Source organism: Candoia aspera, chromosome 1 (assembly GCF_035149785.1).
Source record: "Candoia aspera isolate rCanAsp1 chromosome 1, rCanAsp1.hap2, whole genome shotgun sequence".
In the NCBI taxonomy this organism is placed as follows: Eukaryota; Metazoa; Chordata; class Lepidosauria; order Squamata; family Boidae; genus Candoia; species Candoia aspera.
Genome location: NC_086153.1, coordinates 97,517,515 through 97,529,972, shown reverse-complemented (window position 1 = coordinate 97,529,972; position 12,458 = coordinate 97,517,515).

The following is a 12,458-nucleotide window of genomic DNA, read 5'->3' as shown; positions in this document are numbered from 1 at the left end:
CCATTTATCAGGTCCTTCCCAAGGACCTGGGATAGGCAGATGTTGTTGTTTAATAATATTAAAGGTATCATTGCAGGATGTAAGCTGTTCCAAGTAAAGCTGCCTTTTGCAACTGACTGGTGGTGATTTTGTCAATGCAGATGGTATTGAAGTGGTGCTCCAGATATTTTGGAATTGCACCCAATTCCAATATTCCAATATTATTATTGGTATTATCTTTGCTTTCTTTTGCCACAGTCATTCTATTTCTATTTGCAGGTCTTTATATTTTGTGATTTTCTCCAGTTCTTTCTCTTCTCTTCTGCTGTCTCCAGGTATTGCAACATCCACTATCCAGACTTGTTTGTCTTTCTTATCAACAATTGTCAAGTGTGGGGTGTTGTGTGGCAGATGCTTGTCTGTTTGAGTTCTAAAGTCCCAGAGCACTTTAGCTTCTTCATTTTCTATTTATCTATTTTGTGGTCCCACCAGTTCTTGCTTGCAGGCAAGTGGTATTCCTTGCAGATATTCCAATGCACCATTCTTGCTACTTTGGTCATGCTGTTGTTTGTAATCAGTCTGTGCCATCTTCTTGCAGCAGCTAACTAGGTGGTACAGCGTTTCTTCAGCTTCTTTGCAGAGAAAGCATTTGCTGTCTGTTGCTGTCTTCTCAGTTCTGGCTTTATATGCATTTGTTCTTAAGGCTTGGTCTTGTGCAGCCAGAATTAGCCCCTCTGTCTCTTTCTTCAACTTTCCTGCTCTTAGCCATTGCCAGGTTTTGTTGTTATCTGCTTTGCCTGCTAGCTCTTTTATGTACTGGCCATGTAATACTTTGCCCTGCCATGTCTCTTTTCTATTCTTCATTTGGTCTTTATTATAGGCCAGTTTGGTCTCTTTGGTATTCAGTAAGTCTTCATGGTACACTAGCTTCAATGCATCTTCTTCACTGTCCTTCAGATATTCTTCCAATGCCCTTTTCTCTTCTTCAACTGTCTGGTGCACTTGCAACATTCCATGCCCACCTATGCTCCTTGGTAAATAGAGTCTGTCAGTGTTGCTGGGTGGATGAAGGTCATGATTCATTGTCATTATTTTTCTGGTCTTCCTATCCAGGGCTTCTAGTTCAGCTTGAGTCCAGTCCACTATTCCAGCTGTATATCTAATGATTGGAATTGCCCAGGTCTCCATGGTATTTCTGCCACTGAGTTTGGAATTTAAGATCTTCTTCACTCTTCTGATGTATTCACTACTAACCTTCTTCTTGACTTCAGTGTGCTTGATGTTATCAGCCTGAAGGATGCCCAAGTATTTGTAGTGATCTTCTTCATCCAGACTCTTGATGTTATTTCCATAGGGCATCTTAATTCCTTCAGTTTTCACTATTTTTCCCCTGTTGATGATAAGGGTGGCACATTTGTCCAGTCCAAACTTCACCGCAATATCTTGGCTGTATATTCAGACAGTGTTGAGCAGTGATTCCAATTCAGACGTTTTTCTATACAGCTTCAGATCATCCACGTAAAGAAGATGGGATAGGCTGGCAGATGTATTTGATGTTTGATAGCCATGGCCTGACTTGTTCAGTATTGTTGATAGAGGAATCAACGCAATGACAAACAGTAGTGGTGATAGTGAGTCCCCTTGAAAGATTCCTCTCTTGATGTTAGCCCCGCCCAGTCTATCATCATTGGCCAGCAAATATATTTTCCATTGTGCCATTGATCTTTGCACAAAGTTTCTGATGTTCTATTGCCTCCTGTTATTTCTAGGCATTTGATGATCCAGTCATGTGTCAGGGAGTCGAATGCCTTCTTGTAATCAATCCAAGCAACAATCAAGTTGGTCTTTCTTTTCTTACAGTTTTCCAAAATCATCCTGTCAATTATGAGCTGATCTTTTGTCCCTCTGATGTTTGGGCGGTTTCCTTTCTGCTCAGATGGAAAGAGCTTGTTTTCAACTACATGCTGTTGGACTGCATCAGCTACAATGCTATATTATATATTATATAATATATTAAATTATTATTATTGTTGTTAATTATAGAGCATTTATAGGCAGTATAGATTTGCAACCATTAGGGACTTCCAAATTCAATTCATTTAATTTTTTGTGAGGTAAAATGGTCTTTTAAAGGATTTGCATACCTTTGCATACTGAATTTAATAACTTGACAATTATTTGTAAACAGGAAGATGGCGTGTACTGTCATTTTTACCGCACAGTGTGCATGTGCATATACATAAATTCAAAAACAGATTTTGTTGACCTACATTCAAGTGGGCTATCCTCAAAGCATTAATAACTCTGTATTAATATTTATATCTCCAAATTGTTATCAATATTATTAGTCTTATATAATCTTGTGAGCATGCAAAACAGACACAACTTTGTACAGAAGACTGAAAGTTCCTAACCACTTACTGTTGTGTTAACCAAAGACTGAAGTGTATATTTAGGTAATAGAAAGCTTTTATATAACTTTTAAAAAATATATAGATTTTCTGAAGCACTTTCCTTCTGGTTTGCAAAATGTGAAGGGGTCAGAATTTGTGATGTTTCTCATTCTATAAAGCAGATGCTGTATAGACTAAAAGCAGTGCTAATCACAGAAGCAACAGTTATTTGGATAATTTCTTCTTCCTATGAAGTAACATTTTTACTATGAAATAAAAATTATTATTATTTTACATAATAAAAATGACAGATCCAGCAAATCCAGCTGTGGCTATCATCAGAACCAGGTTGTTGCTGCTGTTGTTGTTACTAGCTGAGTGGGAGTGGCAACATTTCAGAATGAGTGCCGGAATCAATGATACAAACTTCCTGAGTGAGTTTTGCTCCATCATCTTCCAGCTGTACCATGCAGGCTTCTGATCCCTTACTGACCTGGTCCTACTTTACTCTAAATTATGAAGCCATGTTTCAGTTCCAGAACACATGTGAGCCTCAGTCAACCTGGAATATTAGGCTCACCAATACAACTGGACCTAGCCTTCCCTATCTAATTCCTTCTAGATATGTAATAGCCAGGTTGACTGGGAATTATGGGAACTGTAGTAGATCACATTTAGAAGACCACATACCTCAATCTCTGTCGGGTCTGTGCAGTGAACAAGAATGAACAGTTGGCAAGCTGCCTATCAGGGAAGCATGCCTCTTAATAATGACCTCAGAGAAATCTCCATTAATCCCTTAAGGATCTCTGGGAGGCTTTAAAGCCACTGGTTTAAAATTATGAGAGCTATAATAGTTCTTAGCCAAAAAATGCAAATCAAAACCCCAAAGTAAAGAAAGTATGTCTGCCTCTCTGAATAAGACCCTTCACCAGAGGAGTCCTAAGCCAACATATTTCTAACTTACAGAACAGAGCCTTTATATATAATGTAACAACATAATATACAGCCCTGTGCATTCCAGGCAAGTAAATCCTAAACTCACCTATATTTGGTTTCCCTAAGACAGCAGCTGAAAGTGCTCAAATTTCTCTGGAGTCCTCAGCAACAATGCCCTGCTGTCTACAGTAAAAGCCTTCTTTTCTGAACAGGAGTCAAAGAACTTATATAAACTCTTTATGTTGATACAGAGATGAAATAAGATCATCAGCAGGTTGGCTTAACGTGTGGCCACCACACATTGAGTTAGCAAAGGAAGAATGGGCTACAGACTACAGCTTAGTGGAAGAATAAACTGTGCAATTCCAAAAGGAGGATACAGAGGCAATCTCAAATTCCAAGCAGGAAGGAAGAAATCCCACAACCAAAGATGTCTGAAGTGACACCTTCCTCAGAAGAAATAAGAGTTCAGGAAATGGGCCTCTGTAGGGTCAGAAACCAGCATCTAGAAAATAAATAGACTTTTTTCCTCTGCAGACTTCTCAACAGGATGGCATTATCCCTTTAGGTAGAACTCTGTAAATATGTCCCTCTTGGATCACTGGTAGGAATTATGGCCTCATTCATACTTGCAGAAAAGGGAAATCAAAACAAGGATCTTAATCTTCAGATTTTGCATGATTAGGCAGAATTTAATTTAAGAAGAAAAGAAAAATTATGCTTTGATAATTTTCAGAGAAATTTCATGATCTACAGTATGTCAAATTCAGAAAGCACTTATTTAGTTCTGCCACAAAGAACTTGAGCGTGCAACTGGATTGTGCAAGCTTAGAAACATTTCTGCCTGCCACATGAAATTCCTCTGTCAGTCCAAGAATCACAAGACAGCTCACTTTCAAATCATTTACATTCTTCAGTACCAGTTCAATCCCCTTTTGCCAAGGAGGCCCGCCTTAGTGTGTAAAAGGGGAATTCCTCAGTTGCTAACAGCAGCCTGCCCCATCTTCACCTTGGCACGCTCTTTGGTGGTTGTCCTTAGGAGTTGCACACAATTTCCTTTTGCTCAAGATTGTAGAGAGGATATGAATCTCAAGTTCATCAAGTTGTAACTTTATCAGTGCTTGAAATGTTTCAAAATACACATGTAGAGCAATGCTGAGTACAGTACTTCTAAGTGGGAATCCTAAACACTTTACTAAATTGCAGCAGTTCACAGATATTTAAATGAAAAAGCATAAAGCTGGTTGTTTTAAATCTCACAAGTTTCAGTAATTCATATATCCTGAAGCATTCAGAATGGCAGATTCTTCAGGCAACCTACCTATCTGTCAGATGCTCTGGAAATCATTTTATTTGTATAATAGATTTGTGTCAAAAAAAGGACAATGAAGAAGTATTTATAGGAGCCCAGCAACAATGAGTATGTTTGCACAATATGAATAAGCCCCTTACCCATCAGTCCAATGCTAAATCACACAACAGCCCACAGTTAGCTGTGGTTTATTGATTAGTTGCCATGTTTTGGATATTCTAAGTCAGCTTATTGTTGTTAAATAAAGGAGGAAGAAACCCTATGTTGGTACAGCTGAGGTCACAGCCATTGCATCATCTCCTTCTTTTATGTTTAAATTAAAGAAGTTAAACCATACAGGCCAAGGGACAGCAAGTTTAAATAGTTAAACCTGCACTTCCAGAAGCAAAAGGACAACATCAGTTTAGCCATCTTACAAAACTGGTTCCCCTGTGCAGAAAAAAAAATTGCAACAGCTGGCTAAACCTGAGCTCCATCTTCACAGGTCTGTACAGTTCTACCTTATGAGATGCCAGGACTGGAATAAAAAACTGGGACAAACCCAGGATATATGATAAGTCTATTTATGTTCCCATTTCAGTTTCTTTCCCCACTCTGCCATCCTTTCTGTAGACTGTCTTTGTCCCATTTTTTCTATTAATCAGAAGAGAGATCAATCCCAATCTGAATGTCGATAACAGCTACAGCTAAGGTTTTTGTTTGTTTGTTTGTCTGATGGCAAACAGTGGTTTCAATTTGTAACTAAGAATATCCTTCTTAACCATATAATCAGTGGACCAAGTTGAGTGGTCACACTAGATCCAAACAGAAAATGGCTGAGCATGTCATGTGACTATGGTTAAAGTGTTTTGGCATTGATGGCAAAGCACCAAGATAAAGGAGTTAAGTGTGGGCAAAGGTAAGTACTCATACAGGAAAAGCTAAGTGCTACCCACATAAGCCATCATTTAAGTCATTATTTAATGTAATTCACCAACTGGTTGAAGCTAGGACTCCTGAGAAGCTAAATGTATACAAAATATTCAGAGAAGGGATCTAAACCTCAGATGCATAACTCTTTAGAAACTTACAGTCCAGGGAATAATCCAAGGAAGTACAAGCCAGTCAGCTCTTTAAGATAAGTCACTGGAAAGCACTGAAAAAGATAAAAGTAGAACATACTATTGATACTCTCAGGATATTTTCCTATTTGTACGTAACACAATACAAACATGCTCTGGCAACATCTTTTTTATGCATTACCCCCATGATACTGCCTTTTCTCATCCCCACCCCATAAGGGAAACAAGCTTAAACCCTTCTTAGCTGTATCTGTAGAATTGATTTGAGAAATACTCACTTTGCTTTTGTTCAAGTTTTTCACCAAAATTTCTGAGCAAACTTATTTTATTTATTTAATTTTCAAATTTTTATTACCGCCCATCTCTCCCAAAAGGAGGACTCTGGGCTGTTTACAATAAAATCAGAAATTAAAAGCATATCAATTACAATACAAAAAACCAATAAATAAAGATACAATAGATATAAAATCCAAGAGGTGAAGATCTTATTCATTGGGGAGAGATCTATGGTACTAGCCACTCCCCAAAACTGGTGCCCCTCCCACCCCAGGTGAGGCAGCAGAACCAGGTTTTCAAGTTCTTCCGGAAGGCCGGGAGCAAAGGGGCCTTCCTCACCTCCAGGGGCAGAATGTTCCAGCGGGCAGGTGCCACTGCAGAGAAGGCCTGCCTCCTGGACTCCACCAGGTGGAATTCCCTTACCTGCAGGGTTCATAGCATGCCCTCTCTGCATGACCGGGTAGGACAGGTCAATGTTAAGGGGATGAGACGGTCCCTCAGATAACCTGGTTCCATGCCACGTAGGGCTTTAAAGGTCATAACCAACACCTTGAATTGGACCTGGAAGCAAACTGTTATCCAGTGCAGCTCGCGCAGCGGTGGTGTCACATGTGCCGATCTTGGGGCACCAATAACTGCTTGTGCAGCCGCATTCTGGACCAGTTGCAGCTTCTGGATACTCTTCAGGGGTAGCCCCATGTACAGCGCATTGCAATAGTCTATGTGGGAGATGACCAGGGCATGAGTGACTGTTTGGAGGGCCTCTCGATCCAGGAAAGGGCGTAATTGGTGCACAACACAGAGTTGTGCAAAGGCCCTTCTGGCCACAACTGCCACCTGCTCTTTGAGCAGGAGTCGTGAGTCCAGAAAGCCTCCAAGTTATGCACTGGGTCTGAATGGGGCAGTGCAACCCCGTCCAGAACTAAAGATGATAACTTCCCGGATAGAGAGGAGCCGTCAACCCACAGCCACTCTGTCTTACCAGGGTTCAGTTGAAGCCGGTTGTTCCCCATCCAGTCCCCCACAGCCCCCAGGCACTGAGAGAGGGCAGCCACCGCATCACTTAACTCACCTGGGATGGAGATATATAACTGAGTATCATCAGTGTATTGATGATACCTCATCCTGTGGTGATGGATGATCTCACCCAGTGGTTTCATGTAGATGTTAAATAGGAGAGGAGAGACAACTGAGCCCTGCGGGACCCTGCACAAGAGGGGCTGAGGGTCAGATCTCTCCTCTCCTATCACCACCAATTGGGACTGGCCCTGGAGGAGGGAGGTGAACCAGCATAAGACTACGCCACCCACCCCAACTCCCTGAGCCGACCCAAAAGGATACCATGGTCGATGGTATCGAAAGCCGCTGAGAGGTCAAGAAGAGCCAGGATGGATGCACTCCCTCCATCCCGCTCTCGCCAGAGATCATCCATAAACGTGACCAATGCAGTCTCTGTCCCATAACCTGCCCTGAAACCTGACTGGAAGGGGTCTAGATAATCTGTTTCATCCAGAATCCTCTGGAGTTGCAATGCCACCACTTTCTCAACCATCTTCGCCAAAAAGGGGAGGTGGGAGACGGGGCGGAAATTACTGAACACAGTAGGATTCAGTGATGGTTTCTTGAGGGGGGGTTGTACCAGTGCCTCCTTGAACTTAGCCTCAATGGAGAAAGATCCTCTTATAAAACATGAATAAAGGGACAATACTCACAATGAAGTGCTATAAACAGTGGGCCCCTCAAGTACCAATATAGAGACCAGTACTTAATAATAATAATAATAATAATATTCTGGAATCAGGGATCAGCAGCAAAGTGACACCAAATTATTTAAAGATGGTTAAAAGGGGCATTAGAAAAGAGAATTCAAAAGAGGTATTTCTAAAGAGGGAAAAATGGGCATTACATATACTCTGTGTGTGTGTGTGTGTGTGTGTGTGTGTCTCTGTGTGTGTGTGTATATATATATATATAATATACTAGAGAATTCCTGGAAGCTTGGCATACATACAAATCAACCATCAACAGACACATAAACCACATTTACATACCATTCAAAAGAGACAATAAAATCTCTGTCAAAGTAGTATGTATTGCTTCATCCTTTGATTAATGGAGAATATTGCCTTCTCCAGGACACATGAGTTACACATTTCTTTAACATCTGGAATAATATCATTTTTCCAATTTCTCAGTATAGGATAATTCTTTTATACCCCCCCCTCCCCATTCATGATACAACCATAATTCCTGATAAACAGATTCCAAAGTTTTGGTATATAATTCAACATCACATAAACATGTTTAACATTTAAAGGTTTTACCATAAATCTAAAATACCATTCCAAAAAAGTACCAAATAATCTCAGGACCATATTATATAGCTCAATGAGCTCTCAATTTATTTACAAATCCAACAAAGAAAATGTCCATCCTTTCAAACACATTATTTGGGGAGTTCAATATACTCTAAATATAATTTTTAGATGAATCAGCTTTAATATCAAATCCAGTGTTACCTTTTTAACAGAAGCAATGCCTCTTGGAAGATAGGTTACAGTAATATTTAGGATCTTCCAGGTTCTCTAGGTAAACAAGGAGGATATGATAGATATGTATATAAGTATGTCTTTTATGGTAAATATGTTCCTCTCTCATAATACTAGAACCTGAGAGAGTCAGGATAGAGAAGAAGAAGTCTTTCTCCAGATAATGCAAAGATCAACTGGAATTCATAACCATAAGACAGTGACTGCAACCACCTGGGACCCAATCCTGAAGGATAAAGCAATCAGTGCCTACTAATTATGATGGCTGTATACACCCTCCAGTACCAGAGGCAAAATGCCTCTTAATTTGGGATGTGCAGGGAACAGGATTTGAGGGGCAAAATGTGATTCTGATAGGACACTTTAGGAATACTTGTGATAGAAATACTTTAAAGCAGCTATGTCTTTTCCTGGACTTGCACGGCTGTCCTGACACATGAAAACTGTATTTGAAATATTTGTTGAAATCATAAGCAGGATAGTGCTGCTGCAGTCATATCCTTTTTATGGGGTAATTATAAACATTTTGTTGGTCACTGTGAAAGCTGAATGCTGGACTGAATAGACTTTGTTGAGATTAGCCCAGTTCTTCTAACCTTCTTGTTGGGGGGAATGAGAATGAATATATTTACAGCAAAGGTGTATATTCTTTTGGATAAGGTATATTTTATTGCATTAGTTGATTGTGGTTCTATTCACCTGAATACAGGGCTATGATTTCTAAGATCTATCTGCACATATATACAATTAGAACTATGTTATCTAATAGCTTATTGGGATTTGGGATTTCTCTTATATAACAGACAATGAAACATGTTGAAAAATGCATTTACCCCAAAATAGCATCTGGCTTCAACAGATTGTGCAACCCTAAGCAGCTTAAAACCGAAAGCAAAAATATTTCTCTAATCTACTTTTTTGCAAATGGTCTGAACAATGAGGTAATACTAGCTTTCTGATCTTCATTATACAGACTTTCTACAGAGTTGATTACACTTCTAGTAATGACAGATGCATTATCTCCAATTTACTAGTATGATATGCTAACTTGAAACATTAGCTATAGTTCTAAGTACAAAATGACTGTGAAAATCTCACTAAAATCCTGTGAAATATAAACAGCCTGACTTTATGGAGAACTGCAGGAAAAATGAATATAAGTTGCTTTTAATCTAAACCAGTGCTTGACAGAATAGGGTGAATCAAACTTAGTTATTCAGAACAGTTAATAATTCAGGAGTTATATGTGCTGACTCTTTTCTAGCTTCTGAAGCAACAGATTATAGTAGAAACTAAAAGGATTCTTTCTCCCAGAAATCAAAATGGTCTTGCATCTACATCCCTAACAAAATATTCAAGTGTATTTTATCCATATTTAATTGCATCTAATACATTCTTAACTTTCTCAGGCATTTCACATTGTTGCCAAGCCTATTCCTTTTGGACTTTATCCATTTACTATGTTCACTGGCAATTAATTCCCTAAGAAATAGCACCTTCAGCAAAGGATTTACATATAATGGATATTCCTTAAACATGATAGCTGCAAAAGGTTTTTTTTTTAAGTTCATGAACAGATTGAAAGGGAGCTAATAAAACTTTCTCCTTTGCTTAATTCTAGATACTGCTATACTTGCTTAAATTTCAATATATTAGGCTGTTGTTAAAAATACAGAAATTTGTTGTTGTTTATTCGTTTAGTCGCTTCCGACTCTTCGTGACTTCATGGACCAGCCCACGCCAGAGCTTCCTGTCGGTCGTCAACACCCCCAGCTCCCCCAGGGACGAGTCCGTCACCTCTAGAATATCATCCATCCACCATGCCCTTGGTCGGCCCCTCTTCCTTTTGCCTTCCACTCTCCCTAGCATCAGCATCTCCTCCAGGGTGTCCTGTCTTCTCATTATGTGGCCAAAGTATTTCAGTTTTGCCTTTAATATCATTCCCTCAAGTGAGCAGTCTGGCTTTATTTCCTGGAGGATGGACTGGTTGGATCTTCTTGCAGTCCAAGGCACTCTCAGAATTTTCCTCCAACACCACAGTTCAAAAGCATCGATCTTCCTTCGCTCAGCCTTCCTTATGGTCCAGCTCTCGCAGCCATATGTTACTACAGGGAACACCATTGCTTTAACTATGCGGGCCTTTGTTGTCAGTGTGATGTCTCTGCTCTTAACTATTTTATCGAGATTTGTCATTGCTCTTCTCCCAAGGATTAAGCGTCTTCTGATTTCCTGACTGCGGTCAGCATCTGCAGTAATCTTTGCACCTAGGAATACAAAGTCTTTCACTGCTTCTACATTTTCTCCCTCTATTTGCCAGTTATCAATCAAGCTGGTTGCCATAATCTTGGTTTTTTTTAGGTTTAGCTGCAAACCAGCTTTTGCACTTTCTTCTTTCACCTTCATCATAAGGCTCCTCAGTTCCTCTTTGCTTTCAGCCATCAAAGTGGTATCATCTGCATATCTGAGATTGTTAATGTTTCTTCCAGAGATTTTAACTCCAGCCTTGGATTCCTCAAGCCCAGCTTGTCGCATGATGTGTTCTGCATACAAGTTGAACAGGTAGGGTGAGAGTATACAGCCCTGCCGTACTCCTTTCCCAATCTTAAACCAGTCTGTTGTTCCATGGTCTGTTCTTACTGTTGCTACTTGGTCGTTATACAGATTCTTCAGGAGGCATACAAGATGACTTGGTATCCCCATACCACTAAGAACTTGCCACAATTTGTTATGGTCCACACAGTCAAAGGCTTTAGAATAGTCAATAAAACAGAAACAGATGTTTTTCTGAAACTCCCTGGCTTTTTCCATTATCCAGCGGATATTGGCCATTTGGTCTCTAGTTCCTCTGCCTTTTCTAAACCCAGCTTGTACATCTGGCAATTCTCGCTCCATGAACTGCTGAAGTCTACCTTGCAGGATCTTGAGCATTACCTTACTGGCATGTGAAATGAGTGCCACTGTTCGATAGTTTGAACATTCTTTAGTGTTTCCCTTTTTTTGGTATGGGGATATAAGTTGATTTTTTCCAATCTGATGGCCATTCTTGTGTTTTCCAAATTTGCTGGCATATAGCATGCATCACCTTGACAGCATCATCTTGCAAGATTTTGAACAGTTCAGCTGGGATGCCGTCGTCTCCTGCTGCCTTGTTATTAGCAATGCTTCTTAAGGCCCACTCAACCTCACTCTTCAGGATGTCTGGCTCTAGCTCACTGACCACACCATCAAAGCTATCCCCGATATTGTTATCCTTCCTATACAGGTCTTCTGTTTATTCTTGCCACCTTTTCTTGATCTCTTCTTCTTCTGTTAGGTCCTTGCCATCTTTGTTTTTGATCATACCCATTTTGGCCTGGAATTTACCTCCAATGTTTCTAATTTTCTGGAAGAGGTCTCTTGTCCTTCCTATTCTATTGTCTTCTTCCACTTCCGCGCATTGCTTGTTTAAAAATAATTCCTGATCTCTTCTGGCTAACCTCTGGAATTTTGCATTTAATTGGGCATATCTCCCCCTATCACTGTTGCCTTTTGCTTTCCTTCTTTCTTGGGCTACTTCTAGTGTCTCAGCAGACAGCCATTTTGCCTTCTTGGTTTTCTCTTTCTTTGGGATGTATTTTGTTGCCGCCTCCTGAACAATGCTGCCAACTTCTGTCCAGAGTTCTTCCGGGACTCTATCTACTAAGTCCAGTCCCTTAAATCTATTCTTCACCTCCACTGCATATTCCTTAGGAATATTAGTGAGCTCATATCTAGCTGATCTGTGGGTCTTCCCTAATCTCTTTAGTCTGATCCTAAATTGTGCAAGAAGAAGTTCGTGATCGGAACTACAGTCAGCTCCAGGCCTTGTTTTTACTGACTGTACAGATGTCCGCCACCTTTGGCTGCAAAGGATGTAATCAATCTGATTTCGGTGTTGTCCATCTGGTGAAGTCCATGTATAAAGCCGTCT